Genomic DNA, 18,070 nt, shown 5'->3' with positions numbered 1-18,070 from the left:
CGTCTGTGGACGTCCTAAAATCATAATTCATATTATTCCATAATTCTGCTGTTTAAGGTCGTACCTAGCCAGTGAGCATGAATCCCTTCAAGGGATCACACGGCGCCACCTTAAACATCGTCACAGGAGCTGCTCCACCCACCTCAGATCCTTTACTTTGTACAGGAGACAGCGGAGAAAGCCGTGATCAAAGTGGAAACCGATGCATGCTTTCTGCCAGAGCCGTATATATTGCTCTGTCACAGAGCAATATCGCCTCTGTCTACAGCGGAGAGTGGGCTCGGCTGCATCCGCGCTCACAACTGAGCTCTTATGCTTCTATCTATCTCCACACGATTTCCTAGAAAGCCAGCATCCGAAGCCGAACGGCCAAGCCTTTTCGTTCAGTCGCGTTTGCCAGCGCGCATCATTTCCTTGATGGGCGCTGGGATCTGTCCGGGGCAAAAACGGAGTCGAGAAAACAAACTCTGTGCGTGTGGGAGGAGCCCGCAGCTCAGAGGTGGAGAGGGGGGAGGGGGGGGGGGGGGGGGGGGGGGGGGGGGGAGGGGTGTGTGGCACACAGGCTGCACAGAAACCACACCACACGCCACCACATCAGAAAACACCAGCCAGAGTCAGTGAATGTGCTCGAAATTAGAGTGCAAAAGGTATTCATAAAAGGGACTATATCTTGGAAAGTAAAAAAAAACGACAGAAAACCCTTGAAAGTGCACTTTTTTGAGAGGCTGTCATTTCATAATGGAACTGTCTAGAAACAAAATTTCTTCTTTGGAAGAAGCAGGAGTGTTCAATGTTTCATTAAAGTCCAGCCCCGTTAATATAGCCATAATAGAAAAAATTCTATAGCTGTTTTCAACTGAATGGAAGTGAATCTGGCACAGGCTCCAGACAATTTTACTGAAGCGCTGTGGCACTCAATGTGTTAATTTTTAGAAATCCATCTTTCTTTCTTTCTTTCTTTCTTTCTTATTCTTAGTACTTATTAGGATTTTGCTTATATTATTGTAGTACTGGAGATGTACTCACCGGTTTCCTGGACGCTGCTTCAATCTGTCTGACCTCATGTTCATCATTGACCTCTCCACTCCCTCCCTCTGTGAGGTAATGCTCTGTGTACATCTGATTCAGAAGTGTTGGGTTTCCTGCTTTAGCAATGCCCTCAAACAAACACTGAAACTTCTCCTTCAGACTGGATTTGTGTTTTTGTTGTGGATGTTGAGTTTCTGAAAGAACAAAGAACATCAGTGAGCAAATGTTTTGGTAAACATGAGAAATGTGAACATTTCCTGGTAAATGTGTATCTCCACTCCCTGACATCTCTTCAGCTCATCACTGGTGAGTGGACTAACAGGTCCTGATTGTGTGCAGCTCAGTGTGAAAGACAACTGGTGTGGTGCTGTTTTGTTTCCCAGTGTGCACCACTGTGTTCAGCATATTACACTCACATTAACAAATGAATAATTTTACCAGATTATCCAGAGGGATTCTGCTCATTGACCTTTAAATCTAGTAATGAATAGATCTTGTTTGGCAAATGTTTATATTTTCAGCAGAGTTTGGACATGGTCATGGCTTCTATCATTTTAAACTATAGCCACTATAAACTGTAAAGTTCCAACATGAAGCAGGGCTAAACTCAGTTTCTTTATCTTGTGTTCTTGTTGGAATGGATTTGGCATGTTCCAAACCGATGATGACTCAAATACATTCAGAAAAAATTAAACAGGTCTTAACAAGTCAAATGAGATCAAAATGAGCAAAACTCAAATATAATGTTCTTCTCTCTCTCCAATATTTTGTTTCTTGTTTGGTTATATGTTCTTTCTTTGTTGCGGTTGAGAACTGTGGCTTGACAGCATCTTCCAGCTACAGCTTGTGCACCTGATTCAAATGAATTAGATGAGGTGCCCCAAATGATTTGTTCCTATACTGTTTTGCTAATTCTTTCACTTATAGGTGGCATCATTGTCTTGAAAACCCAACAAAACTCTAACAGACATAAATCACCCATTGTCCACCACCTCCCCTCTCTCTCCATGACATTAAAGCTGTTAAAGACTCTTACTCCTCTGCAGCTCCTCCTGCTTCATTCTCCTCAGGAAGAGCAGAAAAGCCTCTGTGCTCCTCCTCAGCTCTTCCTCCACACCATCCAGCACCACCTCCTCCTCCCTCTGACTCTCTGAGCATTCTGCCTCATCTGGACTCAACCTTCTCAGCTCCATCTTCACAAAGGTGACGATGTTCTCCTCAAGCAGCTGGAACAGAATAATATACATATTAAACCTTCATACTAAAATCTGCACACAAAATTACATCCATCTTCAGAGACTGAAAGCCTGCACTGATCTAAAGAGTGCAGCATGGAGATTCAACATGATCTCACAAATAATTATGGAATAGAAATGTTGACCCACAGCACAAAGTGTTCTAGTTTCACAACAATGGCTCTAAAATTGTTGAATGTGAACATCAGTTTCTGCCTCAGTCCACAGCTAGGTTACTGAATTTTAAAGGTGTTTTGGTGAAAGTAGAACGTCTGGGCTGTGGACCCACGTTACTATGTCACAATTCTTTGTGAGACTGGGTTGGGACATTATAATGACCAGAATGGTTTATATGCTACGCCCTGCAGAAAATTACAATCATGACAGTAGTCAGATAATTTTCTTAATTTGTTAGAAATCCATCTTTCTTTCTTTCTTTCTTTTCTTTCTTGCATCTTTCTTTGCTTATATTATCGTAGTACTGGAGGTGTACCGTTAGGGGGGGCTGTAGGGAAAGTACTGTACTGACATATTTGGGTCAAAGGTTTCTCTTGTCCATGAAATGACATCATCCTAAGATGAAGGAAGAGCAGCTGATGTTGATGATACTGATTGAGGACGCCGACAGATGAACCACATGGATCAAAAGCAGTCTGGTAGCTGAAGTGAAGCTATGTTTCTTGAGGACAGCTGGTCGTGTGTGGACGCACAGACCTGTGAAGCTATGTTTCTTGAGGACAGTTGGTCGTGTGTGGACGCACAGACCTGTGAAGCTATGTTTCTTGAGGACAGCTGGTCGTGTGTGGACACACAGACCTGTGAAGCTATGTTTCTTGAGGACAGCTGGTCGTGTGTGGACGCACAGACCTGTGAAGCTATGTTTCTTGAGGACAGCTGGTCGTGTCTGGACGCACAGACCTGTGAAGCTATATTTCTTGAGGACAGCTGGTCGTGTGTGGACGCACAGACCTGTGAAGCTATGTTTCTTGAGGACAGTTGGTCGTGTGTGGACACACAGACCTGTGAAGCTATGTTTCTTGAGGACAGTTGGTCGTGTGTGGACGCACAGACCTGTGAAGCTATGTTTCTTGAGGACAGTTGGTCGTGTGTGGACACACAGACCTGTGAAGCTATGTTTCTTGAGGACAGTTGGTCGTGTGTGGACACACAGACCTGTGAAGCTATGTTTCTTGAGGACAGTTGGTCGTGTGTGGACACACAGACCTGTGAAGCTATGTTTCTTGAGGACAGCTGGTCGTGTGTGGACGCACAGACCTGTGAAGCTATGTTTCTTGAGGACAGCTGGTCGTGTGTGGACGCACAGACCTGTGAAGCTACTGTTTCTTGAGGACAGCTGGTCATGTGTGGACGCACAGACCTGTGAAGCTATGTTTCTTGAGGACAGCTGGTCATGTGTGGACACACAGACCTGTGAAGCTATGTTTCTTGAGGACAGTTGGTCGTGTGTGGACGCACAGACCTGTGAAGCTATGTTTCTTGAGGACAGCTGGTCGTGTGTGGACGCACAGACCTGTGAAGCTATGTTTCTTGAGGACAGTTGGTCATGTGTGGACGCACAGACCTGTGAAGCTATGTTTCTTGAGGACAGTTGGTCGTGTGTTGACACACAGACCTGTGAAGCTATGTTTCTTGAGGACAGCTGGTCGTGTGTGGACGCACAGACCTGTGAAGCTATGTTTCTTGAGGACAGCTGGTCATGTGTGGACGCACAGACCTGTGAAGCTATGTTTCTTGAGGACAGTTGGTCATGTGTGGACGCACAGACCTGTGAAGCTATGTTTCTTGAGGACAGTTGGTCGTGTGTTGACACACAGACCTGTGAAGCTATGTTTCTTGAGGACAGCTGGTCGTGTGTGGACGCACAGACCTGTGAAGCTATGTTTCTTGAGGACAGCTGGTTGTGTGTGGACGCACAGACCTGTGAAGCTATGTTTCTTGAGGACAGCTGGTCGTGTGTGGACGCACAGACCTGTGAAGCTATGTTTCTTGAGGACAGTTGGTCGTGTGTGGACGCACAGACCTGTGAAGCTATGTTTCTTGAGGACAGTTGGTCGTGTGTGGACGCACAGACCTGTGAAGCTATGTTTCTTGAGGACAGTTGGTCGTGTGTGGACGCACAGACCTGTGAAGCTATGTTTCTTGAGGACAGCTGGTCATGTGTGGACGCACAGACATGTAGAACTGATGATTAAGACTGTTTGGTAACTAACGTAGCGGTAGCGTCCGCTATGTTAGTTACCAAACTAACGTAGCAGACACTACGGGAGTAGAAATCAACACCACATGACATGATAGACTTGCACCTTCTCAAACTGATAGGATATTTGATCATCTACACTAGCGTTTCTCAACTGGTGGGTCGCGGGGCCGTTTTGATTGGGTCGCGGGCATTGACCAATTTTTTTTTTTTTTTTTTTCATATTTCATTTGAGTTAAATTCAGATGATTGAAACTGGATTAGCATGGCCCCAGTTTAATTAAAAGTTATGACCAGTTTAACTAAAAAGCATATATCCTGCCTGTGATTCCTTTTTATTTCATATTAGTTAAATTCAGACTATTGAAACTGGATTAGCATGACCAGGTTAACTTGTTTTATTATTATTATTATTATTATTATTATTATTAACTTGTTTAAAAACATATAGGCATGTAATTCAAGATAAGTCTGCCTTTTATTTCATATTTCATACAGTTCAAATAAGACTTTCTGAGCATGACCAGTTTGACTTGTTTAAATTTAAAAACATATAGGCCTGTAATTCAAGTCTGCCTTATTTCAATTGGTTTTTAGCCCTAGTTGCACTTTTTTGTTCATTTGAGGTTTATAACAGTGCATGAAGGCATTGTATATTAAATTAATGCGCTATTTTTGTGCAATAAATTTGAGTGGTTTAAAAAAAAATCTGAAATTTGGGTCACGACTTCATGACAAGGAAAATAGTGGGTCCTGAGGCTACACCAGTTGAGAACCACTGATCTACACGCAACACTATCAGATTTGGGGATTGTGGATTTCCTAAGCGTCCTTTGAATGAAGACCAGAACAAGCGACATCCCAAGTGGTCCAACTGAAACCGACGCCATGGAGCTGGGTATCACCAAGCCAACCATGCCCCAGTTCAGAGCGACGCCATGACGGATAGCGCAGAAGATCAAGAAGACCAGTGAATTAATTAACTGTAATCTTTACCCTGCTGCCTAAACAGAGATCACTTGCAAACACATAAGTGAGTAAGTTTCACTCTCACGTCAGTAAACTAGAGATAGAGATTTCATCTTACATTAGGGCTAAAGGCTAATGGTAAGGGAGGACATAAGACTTAATGATTGGGTTAGGCCAGCGGTTCTCAAAGTTTAGACCGCGCCTCCACTGGGGGGCGTGAGACAACTTGAGAGGAGGCGCGGGCGTGAGTGGGAAAAATATAAGAGAAGAAAATGCGCAACCAGAGACGGTAGGATATCAAATCTCTGGCGCTACTTGGCCATGCTACACAATGGCTACGCAGCCTCCACCGCACGAATCAGCCGGGGGCGGAGCTCCTGCAGTCTGGCTGCCTGAGGTGAGTGAGGAGCTGTCAGAGGAGAAGCTCCAGAGAGAAGGAAATCATGATTTCTTTAAATGTGTGTTTCACAAATCCAATCACGGCAGTTCTTTGTATGTACATCAAGCACATGTGCTCATGTTTTTGTATCTGTTGGGGAGCTATTTCTGATGAATCTTATGACATTTATGGGGCTGGGAAACTGTCCGCGCTGGCCAGCCTGCAGCACACGATACAGGTTTAATGTGCAGAGAAGCAACATTTACAGGTACACAGATACACTGCACGTAGTCTCTTAAAACGGATGGTTTGCTGTCGCAATTTTCAAAAGCTTCCGACTGACGGAAAGGGAAACTCAGGGAAAATAATGAGCGATGATAGGGCGATATCCTGGATGTCCCGCCTAAAGGCAGGTGATTGGAGAAATCAGAGCGGATGACTTGTTTGTATGCCCGAGTGGCACATACAACAATAATAGTAATAATGGTAATAATAATTGGTGAAAGGGGGGGGGCACAGCTGTCTATATGTTCTCTCAGGGGAGGCTCACTCTCCCACACTTTCAAAACCCCTGGGTTAGGCATAACTTAGGGTGTATTCACACCTGTACGTTGTTTGCTTTGTTCCGATTCAGGTACTTAATTGATACAATTGTTGCATTTGTGCCTTGGTTCGTTTGTGTTCACACAGCCACAAATCAAACGGTCCAAATAGTATTGCCAAGCCTCCTGGATTGGCCAGGAGACACTCGGGTAGGCTAATAGCCTCTCGTGATGGAAAAAATAATTCCCAGAGATTTTCCTATATGATTATAGAATGCATTTTGTTAGACCTACATTGTAGGCTATGTCGGGCGTGCGAGGAGCGAGAGAGAGAGAAAGAGAGAGAGAGAGAGAAAGAAAGAGAGAGAGGGAGAAAGTTATTTATTTATGTAGGCTATGTAGCCTATGTATTTATTTAGCCTATTGAGTCTATCGGGAATTGGAGATAGAAGATCAAAGACCCTCGCAACTTATGTTATTACTATCACGGCGACTTCAGAGGATTAGCCGAGACATAGGCTATATGAACACCTGTCCTGTCAGGAATAAAATATTAATAAATAATTTAATAATAGCCTACGGACATTTCGAGGAAGACATGCAATCAGTCTGATTGTCTGATTGAACCAGACAATCTTATCACAAAGAAGGCTGGCTCTGATTACCATGACTTGTTTTCATTTATTGAATGGAGACCAGAGGTAAGTTGATTGAGTTCAAACTGCTGATGTGATGATCCAAAAATCCCCCAAAGTTTATCCATGCAAGTCACAAGTCGCCAAAACAGTATCTGAATGAAGATGTTGTTTTTAAACATAAAAATGCTCGTTCTTCAGGCCATTACGCACAGCGCAGCTGACTACGGCAGCTGGTTTATCAAAAAATGCACACTGTTTCCTGCAGTTGTGGCGGATCGAGGTCGGATCACGTTCTCACCACAAACGAACCGCACCAGAGTTAGTTTAAAGCGGACCGAGACCACCCTTTCTTGGCGATCTCGGTCCGCTTGTTTTGTCCCGCATCTGAGTGCAATTGCTGTGTTCACACTCCCCCAAACAAACCGCACCAAGGGGGAAAACGCTCTCTGTTTCGAAACAACTGCTCCAAACGAGATAGGTGTGAATACCCCCTTAGTAACTTGTAACAGGTTGATTTCACTTGATGGTGAAGTACAAGGTGTTTTTGTGTGTAGCTGAAGTAAAATGTGTTATTTTATTTTCACACCATAAATATGGAGTCCAGGTCTGTTTGATGCTCCTGGGCAGACGGACCACTGGAAACCTCTGACCTCTCCTCGACTCTGTTGAGAAGACATGATGTATGAGGTCATATAAGGTCACACACACACACACACACACACACACACACACACACACACACACACACACACACACACACACACACACACACACACACACACACACACACACACACACACACACACACACACACACACACACACACACACACACACACAATGAACTCAACTGTAAATAGTGCTTTGATTGGATGTGATGAAGGATCGGACCAATTCTACATCTGATGACTGTGAATCTGACAACAGCATCTGTTGTGATCATCAGTTTCAAATAAATACCTCAGATCAGTAGAGTGCTGTCCATCTTTGAAGTTATCAGGTGGATCCATAGACCAGTCACTCTTCATGGACACACAGCTGGGCTCAGGGGAGTCTGCTCTCTCCTGCTGCATCCTGAGAGAAACACATTATGAACATTGTGAAGGTATCTGTGTCTTTATGAAGAAGACAATCAGGATGGGCTCTTCACAGGTTAGTCGGTTCAGGAGAGGCAGGCACACAGACTGCTGGTGGTTCAGCTGGTAGCTAGGCTGCTGCTGGGGCTTGACCTGGTAGCTAGGCTGCTGCTGGGGCTTGGCCTGGTAGCTAGGCTGCTGCTGGGGCTTGGCCTGGTAGCTAGGCTGCTGCTGGGGCTTGGCCTGGTAGCTAGGCTGCTGCTGGGGCTTGGCCTGGTAGCTAGGCTGCTGCTGGGGCTTGGCCTGGTAGCTAGGCTGCTGCTGGGGCTTGGCCTGGTAGCTAGGCTGCTGCTGGGGCTTGGCCTGGTAGCTAGGCTGCTGCTGGGGCTTGGCCTGGTAGCTAGGCTGCTGCTGGGGCTTGGCCTGGTAGCTAGGCTGCTGCTGGGGCTTGGCCTGGTAGCTAGGCTGAAAATCTATGACGCTGAGGAAGCTCTCATCATCTCAGGTAAAGAGCTCCTCAGCCAAGGCTCAGCGAACACTTGCCTGCAAGCTGCCTGTCTGGACTCATGACTAGAAGCCCTTCCCTAACCACACACATTTTTATAAAACATTAGGTTTAGGCAAGTACAACAATGTGGTTAGGGTTAGGGTTTGGTTATGGTCGTGGTTAGATAAGAAAACCCTAATCTTAACCACATCTTTTTTACTTGTCGCACGTTTTCAGGAAGAAGCAATTGCGGCGACCAATCAAATGAGTTTGGGGCGGGGTTTTCCCGGCCCATACTAGGAGGAAATGTTGGTCCAGGAACAACCAGTTCGTGCTGCAACAAGTACGTACGATTTGCACCTGTGTGAGACCTGATTAATGAAACAAAGCAGTGTTTGCCTACTATTTCTCTCACTTAATATAGCTACTTCTAATGGAGAATATGTCAGATGAAAAGTGTCAAATGGAACTGGTGTTGTCAGGTCTTGTCTGGTCTTATATATATATATATATATATATATATATATATATATATATATATATATATATATATATATATATATATATAGTTGTGTTGTCAGGTCTTGTCTGGTCTTTTACTTGTGGAAGAAGAAAGGAATAATAAGGAGAAACCACACTAAATGAGTATCATGCAGCAAGAGGCGATAGACTTTCCCAAAGTCACGTCGTGAAAATATCCGTGTATTGGAATGATCAGATGAGATGAAGTTGGAAAATGAGCAGAGCGTTTTGTGTGTTTCTCTACCCCTGACCAGCCAATCAGAGTGATTTCTCTACCCCTGACCAGCCAATCAGAGTGATTTCTCTACCCCTGACCAGCTAATCAGAGTGATTTCTCTCACCAACGACCAGACGCTGATTCAAAATGTTGAATCAGCCGGAAAAGCCACCGAAAAGCTGACTAGAGCGAACGGTGTGGGACACACCGCAAATACTAGATTGACAGATGCCCAGACATGGCCGACGACCGACTGTCGGCTTTGTGTGTCTGGGGCGATATTGAATTTCACAATATCGAATATGAATTTCACTATATATATATATATATATATATATATATATATAGTGGGTAAACTACTCACCTTGGATAGTTTACCCACCTATGTATTTACCACTACACTGTTTTAGACAGAAACTATGGAGGCATTTTTGCAGCAAAACACCTGAGAACTTGCATGATGTAATTTATACTCAGAGAGTTTCACACATCTGTGTCCTAAAGTTTAATTTACTAAACATTTACTGATCAGCAAGTGACAATCTGAATATGTATGTGGTTTGCGTGGGTGGAGGAGAGGGAGGGGCTACTCCAGAGGGAGGGGCTACTCCAGAGGGAGGGGCTACTCCAGAGGGAGGGGCTACTCCGGGCTTTCCCAAACTTGGGGTCTCATGGAATTCAATTGGAGTCCCCTAAAATGTCTAATAATTGATCAATATAAATAATTATTGTTCTAATAATAAAAACACCACACACTCAATTTAAAACAACTGAAGCTACCCTACGTTTTCACAAAAGCATCAGCTAAATGACAGAATGTAAATGTAAATATACATACCGCTAATTGTCATGATAGACAAATAACATGTGACCCCCTTATGAATAGAAAATACTTTCTTCAGTAGGGAGGTGGCCTTTTGAGTGATATGCTGCAGGAACTGAGCTGTAGACCTGTTAGTGGGCTCTGTGTTCACCAGATATAGCCCATATCTGTAGCCTACTTAGCTCTTCTTCAATTTTCATTATTCATTGTTTAATTTGAGTCATTGTTTGTTCAGCATTAATTTGCAGCCTTGTAAATACAAGCTCACCTCAATACTGTAGGATATAAAATCACATTTCCTCATTGCAGTATAACCAGTCTTCTTACCTTGTGTCTGAAGGTCCAGGTTCATTACTGAAGAATGGAGGTGTGTGTTTAGACCTGTCAGTCTTCATAGACAGACAGCTGGGTACTGGAGACTCTGCTCTCTGCATGTGGTGCTGACCTCTGCAAACACAAATGTTTGATACATATCATCATTAGCTCTAGTAAAGACACACAACGTCTTGCAACGTTACAAACTCATGTAGTCCCACTGAGCGCGCTCAGTCAATGTCGGGGCCGGGTACGCTTTAGAACTGAATGCCCTTCTGGTATAAATAAAGTCATCTGAATCTGAAACAAGCTGCTCTCACTCTGTTAGGTAGTAGGACCTAACACCATTTCTACATCACAGGTTAAACTCAATGGTGTTTCATTGCAGTAGACAGAATTTTGCTTTTTTGATTCAATTCGTTTTTTTAACGAATGATTTTTCCAAGTCCTGCAACAGCATTCCAAAATAGTTTACGCAATTACGCTATCCACTTCTTCATGATAGAATCTGTGTTTCTGGAATGTGATTTTGTAAAATCAGGCTGGAATTCGTATGAGATTATGTTTTTTAAAACCTTTAATCTGTTCCAAAATCATTAATTCAATCAAATCACATTTCCTCATTGCAGTATAACCAGTCCTCTTACCTTGTGTCTGAAGGTCCAGGTTTATTACTCAAGTCTGGAGGAGCATCTTTAGACCAGTCAGTCTTCATAGACAGACAGCTGGGTACTGGAGACTCTGCTCTCTGCCTGTGGTGCTGACCTCTGCAAACACAAATGTTTGATACATATCATCATTAGCTCTAGTAAAGACACACAACTTCTTGCAACGTTTCACATTGTCAGTTTTTCTGACATCTGGAGTTTTTGATAACATGGTCTGTTGATAAGTGTCCAGGATGCCAGGTTTTGCATCAGTGGTAACCACGGCAACAAATGAGGAAAGATGGCCCCTCCCATTCAGCTCTTTGACGCAGTCCTGCATGTTACAAACTCATGTAGTCCCACTGAGCGCGCTCAGTCAACGTTGGAGCTGAATAGACTTTAGAACTGATGCCATCATCACCGTACATTATCATCATCATCATAATCATCACCATCATCAGGTTTACAATGTGAGTGTGCCAGGTCTCCCAGGAAGCTGTTTAAAGCTTTTGAAGGAGCCTGATCTCATACAAGGCCTACAGGTATCAATGGACAAACATACATACGTAAAACACACGTATCACATGACGCTTAATACAACACATAGAACATACATACATACCACATAATTAGGGCTGTGAATCTTCACTGGCCTCACGATTCGATTCGATTACGATTCAGAGGGCTACGATTCGATTCGATAACGATTATCGATGCATCTCGATGCATCTTAAATCGATGCATCACTTTTTTCCGCAATACATGATTTCTTTTTTCTCACTTTCTTTTTGCTCACTGTGTGGCTACTTTTAAAATAAAAGTGCATTTGGAATTGCATTGTATTATGATCCATAATTAAAATAAACAACTGCATGCACTACATTTTATTTTATTTTATTTTATTTATTTATTTTTTGATTTTTTTTTTTTTTTAATAATCAATTTTTTATATTTGTGAATCGATGCAGAATCGTGCACGTCCGCATCGCGATGCATCTTATAATCGATTATTTTTGACACCCCTACACATAATACATAATACAATGACAGAGTTCCATTATCAGAGGGCTGTAGATACTCATTACAAGCAGGGCCGGTTCCAGAACAAGATGACTAGGGATGCATCCTTGATAGGAAGGGGTGCACACGTGACATGTTATTTTACTAAAAATATAGTCGAGTGGAGCACACCCAAAAATTTGACATGTTATTTTACTAAAAATAATGCATTTTACCATCATTTCAAGTAGAATGATACCAGCCAAGGAAGAATATTTCAAGTGTTTCAAGTGCTTTACTGAAATATTTGGACCATATAATGATAATACAATTATCTCAACCTTAAAAGGTTACATATAGGTGCCAAAAAGCCATAAATTCACATCAAAGAACAAAGAAAAACAACAATTATAATTCAAGTTTAAACAGTAAGTGTGCAGCTACAGCATTTATTAACACGTTCACTGCCAATGACGTGTTAACACGTCAAAAAAAATCCAAAGGTTGACTGCCAATGACGTGTTAAAGCAGCTACGAGCAACTTTTTCGATTGTTATTAAACAGTATAAATTTAATATCAATGCATCACATCTTACCTCTAATAGTCGACGATACCAACGCAGATTAGTCTCGCTTGAAGCCCGAGTGAATCGGCCAGTGTTAGTGTGTCTGTAGCCAGGGCAGATCAGGAAGTGAAATGAAACGGTTTGCAGCAGCCACTTCGGCCATAACCACAAAATAACTTCCAAAAAACCTGTTAGAATATAACGAGAGATGTTCCCGCGAGTATGCGTGGCGTTCACATTGTTTATGTTATGTTGCTAGGCAGCGCAAACGGCGTAAGAAGGCAGCTGCGTTTCACTTCCTGGTTTCACTTCCGCGTTTCACATCCGGGTTACCCGGTCCGGTCGCTCTAGAGAGCCCCCTGTTGACGCGAGTTTAGACAGACTATAGACTTAATAATCACCTAAGGGAGCAATCTCAGATACACACGGCTTTGGTCTCGTCGACTATTAGAGGTAAGATGTGATGCATTGATATTAAATTTATACTGTTTAATAACAATCGAAAAAGTTGCTCGTAGCTGCTTTAACACGTCCAAAAAAAAAAACCGTGGGATGTGCATCTAACCCTTTTACATCTCTTATATAAATATTGGAGCCACCGAACGTGTACAACCCATTCCACCGACCCACTAAGTGGCGACAGTGCTCTCCAGACTAGAGGAAGGCAAGCAAAAAGCAGTGTGAGGAAGCCATTCTCATGAAAATGGATTGGCGAAAACGCTTTCGCTTTCGCGTTTGGGAGCTGGCGGTGCGGGATTGCAAATTTGCATAATAGATTACGGGTGGAACACACTTTGAAACACGCAGCATAAATAAGACCAGAATCGCAAAAGCTTCATCAAAGCTCTCAACCCAAACCCCAAGAAACGAGCGAGCCGATCCAGACTTGCCCAGCGGCCGCCAGCAGACAGGAGCAGCAGCAGCAGAAGCAGTGAGCCTGGTGACGCGAGGTTACAGCAGCAGCAGAAACGAGCTTGTGACAAACGCTGCAAAGTCACTAGAGACACACCCACGGCGGGAGGAGTTTGAAGGAGAGGGGTGTTTCCTGCTGCTATGGAGGAAATTACTGTTCAAAACTATTGTTTAGATGTCTGACGTCTTACGCCAAAAATAAATGGTTAAAGTGACTGTTCTATCGAATTTCACAAAAAGCCATTTATCTCAGAATAAATTTTCAGACGCTGAAACCATGCTGTATTCAACTGCTAATGCTTACATAACTACTAACTCTACAAACTAACTCTTTTAGACAGAGAAAGCACACATTCTATTAGTTCTTTTGAGATATTGTGTGTTCACAAAATCCTAACAGAAAAGAATCCTCGGCTCTTGAAAGATGAGCCAGAATCCTCAAAAAAAAAACTTGGCAGAAGCTAACTACAGTAAAAAAAAAATGGCTGGCAGTGAATGTGTTAAAAAAAATATATATATATATATATATATTACCACTCTTTTAAACTGAGCATGCAGACAATTAAAATGAGGGTGCAATGCGTGCTTTTGCACCCCTGTAAAACCGGGCCTGATTACAAGCAGGATTCAAGAGTTTTTCTTTCAGAACTTTCTTAAAGGTGGAGATGGATTTCAACATTTTCGTACTGTCATCGAGCTCATTCCAGATCTGCGAGCCCCTGCATGTAATACTTAAGCTGCTACATTTAAGCTTTCTCTTCTTTTCTTTTTTTTACCAAAGATAAGATGTTTATTTCTAGTATTATGAGTGTGCAGGGGACAGCAGACTGGAATGAGCTCAGCCAGTCTGAAATTCATATTATACACAACTTGATACATCAAGCGAGCATTTTGGTGAAGATGAAAATCGGCAAGCCTCAGGAGACCATAACGATGGAACAGAGGGCGTGTGGGTGCGTTAAACCCCGACCATGACATGGCTCGTATTATTTTCTTTTGCAGACTTTCAAGTTTCTTGTAGTGACTAGGAAAAGTGTTGCACCATATGACATTACAGTAGTAATGTTTAGAGTGTAACAGTCATCTTACTTTGTGTCTGAGGGTCCATGTTGAGGACTGAAGAGTAGAGACTCCTCCACAGACAGAGAGCTCTCAGGAGGCTCTGCTCCAACCTCTTCCTCCACACGACCACTCATCTTCTGAGAGGAGACACACACACACACACACACACACACACACACACACACACACACACACACACACACACACACACACACACACACACACACACCTCATGAGTGGGGCTGAACAATTTGGGGAAAACATCTAATTGTGATTTTTACCACGTGCACAGAGCATGGTCAAGAGACGGCTCTTTAGGGTGAGTCAGTCATTCAGTCAGTCAGTCAGTCAGTCAGTCAGTCAGTCCGTCATAATGTTCACGGAAAGAACGCTTATTTCGGGGTCACTTAATGGTGAGATTCCCTCTCGTTTCCCAATGGGGTGATGTGTTTCAATCGACACTGCGTGAATTACAACGAGCGCACCTAGACACAAACACACACATACACACACACACACACACACACACACACACACAGTGCAGTACAGTCTGCAGTGTTTGTCCTGCAAGATTAGAAACCGAGATCTTTGCAAATATTGAGTTTTGAAATGTGTGTTTCAACATTCTGACCCAGTGATCCTGTGGATCCATATTAAAGGAAGACATTCACATATTTCTGTATGTTTTGGTTACGTTATTAACGTAACCAAAACATACAGAACTATTAACTATTTTAACATGACAGCATGGCTGCTGCATTTCAAAGCATGAGAACAGAGTCGCAGACGCGGTGCCAGCAAGTGCAAGCAGGTCTGTGTCAAAACATTCAACACTGAAACGTGACTATGGAGCTATAAAATACATTATTTTTAGAAATACGACACAGCGAAAACCACATGGGATAGTTTAATCTCCCCGATTATCAAGCTGCAACCCAATCATGTTGTCATTTTACTTGTCTGAAAACCAGAATATGTCAGCCCAGCCTCCAAAAAAAGTTCAATAGTAACATTGGTCCACGGCCTAAAAATGTTTCTGTCACAACAACACCTTATGTCTTTAACTAACAGGTCAACTATTCTGTCGTGTCACACACACACACACACACACACACACACACACACACACACACACACACACACACACACACACACACACACACACACACACACACACACAAGCTTCATTCGTTATTTCTTTTTTTATCAACACTTGTCTTGAATGAATTCATTTTCAAGCAGATCCTCGTCTGTCTGTAGTGTCGGGTGGATACTGTCAGGTGCCTAAATGTGCAGAACATGTGCAACAGCGCCCCTCTGTGGTCACACACGGTGGTTACAGATTTCAGTGAAACACTGCTGGCTTATGAGAAATCAGCCCGGTGAACCCGCCCTCAGAGACGAGAGGCGGATGACTCAAACGCAACACAGCAGTCTGCTCTGTAGGCAAGTCGACGCATGTCATCTTAGTTAGTAGCGCCCTCTGTAGGCCTAATATGAAGCAGATTAGTTTCCCACCCATTGAGCTATATTAAATATATATATGTCGATGTTCCCACCTCGCTCTGAAGTCCTGATCTGTCTGCAGAAAGTCAACAAGCCGTTTCTCTCTTTATGAGGAGTCATGTGACTGAAAGACGCTCATCTCGCAGAGTCTCAGACACACAGATGGAATAAAACTGGGTTAATTTAACGGTTTAATAAACTGCGTCATGTCGGTCTTCTGTGAAGTACAGGCCCCGCCCACATCAACTTCCCTGTTTGTTTTACTGACGCCATTATCTCACTGTTACATCTTTTCTATGAGCGTTACTTTGAGAGAGAGGAAAAGAGGCAGGTGAACGCAGTAAAACACCTGCGATCAGTAACAAACTGACTCAGACACTTTTACAATCAACAGATGTGAACTCAGACAGTGGAAAAAGGTGACAGATATCAGCCAGGGCAGAGACACTAAACCACTCAGAAACCATTCACTTACTTAGCAGCACAAGTGCGAGAAGGTGACTATCACCTCACCTAAAGGCACAATAATAATAATAACGTTAATAATGTAGTATTAACACTCACCCTGCGTCTTCTCTCTGCTCTCTCAAAATGGTGTCGGTGTGACTGTGAGTTGAACTGCGACACACTTTACTTCCACTGTCAACAGTTACTTTGCTTCGCCTCAGCCTGTATAGAGAAGTGTCGTGGCAGCAGGGCTGGATGATGATGAACAAAACGTCGCTCCGAGTGTTTCCGGCTCTGGGCGGAAGACCGTGCTGTGCTCCAGAAACAATATTCCGCTCAATTCTTGCGTTCCGTTTAGAAAACATGGGCGACGCGAGTAACGAGAGTTAGCTCAAAACAAACACTTTGTTTGGTATGTCCATGCTTCTTGTTTTTGATCTAACTCGTAGCGACTGACTGCCTACTGTTGCATTTGTGTGGGGGAACGAAAACACTGCAGCACACAGGCCACCGGAAGACGGGGGCGGGTCTTCTTCTGTCTTCCTGCCTCAGTAACTGCCAGGCTCTCTCTCTCTCCCCCTATGCTCTCCCCTCTGAGAGAGCCTGGTGACGCATCAGGGCTGGGAAAGTAACTGATTACATCATGTATTGTTCTATTTATTGTGGATTTATTGATCCAATTCGCTGTGCACTGTAAATATTGACTCTTTTATTGTCTACTTTATGTTTGATATCTTAAGGTGCAAAATGAATAACACCTAAAAACACTTGGCTCTTAGAAATGACCAGTGAGTGCAGCCAAGAAATAAATGACTGGGTTTCTAAGAAAATGATGCTCTGTAATCCAAAGATGTAAACACGATTATTATATATTATATTATTATTGAGAAACAGATAAGACAAGATTAGCAAAGCTGTTCTTTGTTGTTGTTGTTGTTGTTGTTGTTTTTTTTTGGGGGGGGGGGGGGGGGTCCTGAGGAGCTCCAGTAGTCAAATGCAGGAGGAAATGTGTTCAAAACTAATCAAAAAGTTGAATAATCAGTTACATTACTTTTATATTGTGATACTTGGATTACTGATTACAATCTTTGACAGGTAACTATTAATTGCATCCAATTACATTTTTAAAATAAACTTCCCAACCCTGGTTACCAATCACAAGTTCCAGAGGCAGCTGCGGGCGGGATTTAGGTGTGATGACAGCTAGAAGCGAGCGATGATAGACAGATGGTTCATCCAATCACCTGCCAGGGATTCTTTAAACACACACAGTTTCCAAAGACGAGCTCCCACATGGTTCTGTGAACAAACCATCTGGCACACATATATATATATATATATACACACACACATATATACACATATATATATATATATATATATATATATATATATATATATATATATATATATATATATATGTCCTATAACTTCATTTCCATTCATACTCCCTGAACTCATCCATGTATGTATCAAGTTGAG

General features: G+C 42.9%; 1 protein-coding gene across 1 annotated transcript in view; it reads left to right on the top strand.

The window, feature by feature from the left end:
- The window catches only part of LOC310791542 (NACHT, LRR and PYD domains-containing protein 3-like), a gene marked incomplete at its 3' end in the record, with an annotated part of 520,630 nt that overhangs the window by 273,727 nt on the left and 228,833 nt on the right, over nt 1–18,070 (top strand). The window lies entirely within an intron of this gene.

This window comes from Poromitra crassiceps (assembly GCF_964638095.1).
Source record: "Poromitra crassiceps genome assembly, chromosome: 16".
Classification (NCBI taxonomy): Eukaryota; Metazoa; Chordata; class Actinopteri; order Beryciformes; family Melamphaidae; genus Poromitra; species Poromitra crassiceps.
The sequence above is the reverse complement of the archived record's forward strand: the minus strand, read 5'-3'. Positions and strand labels throughout refer to the sequence as shown.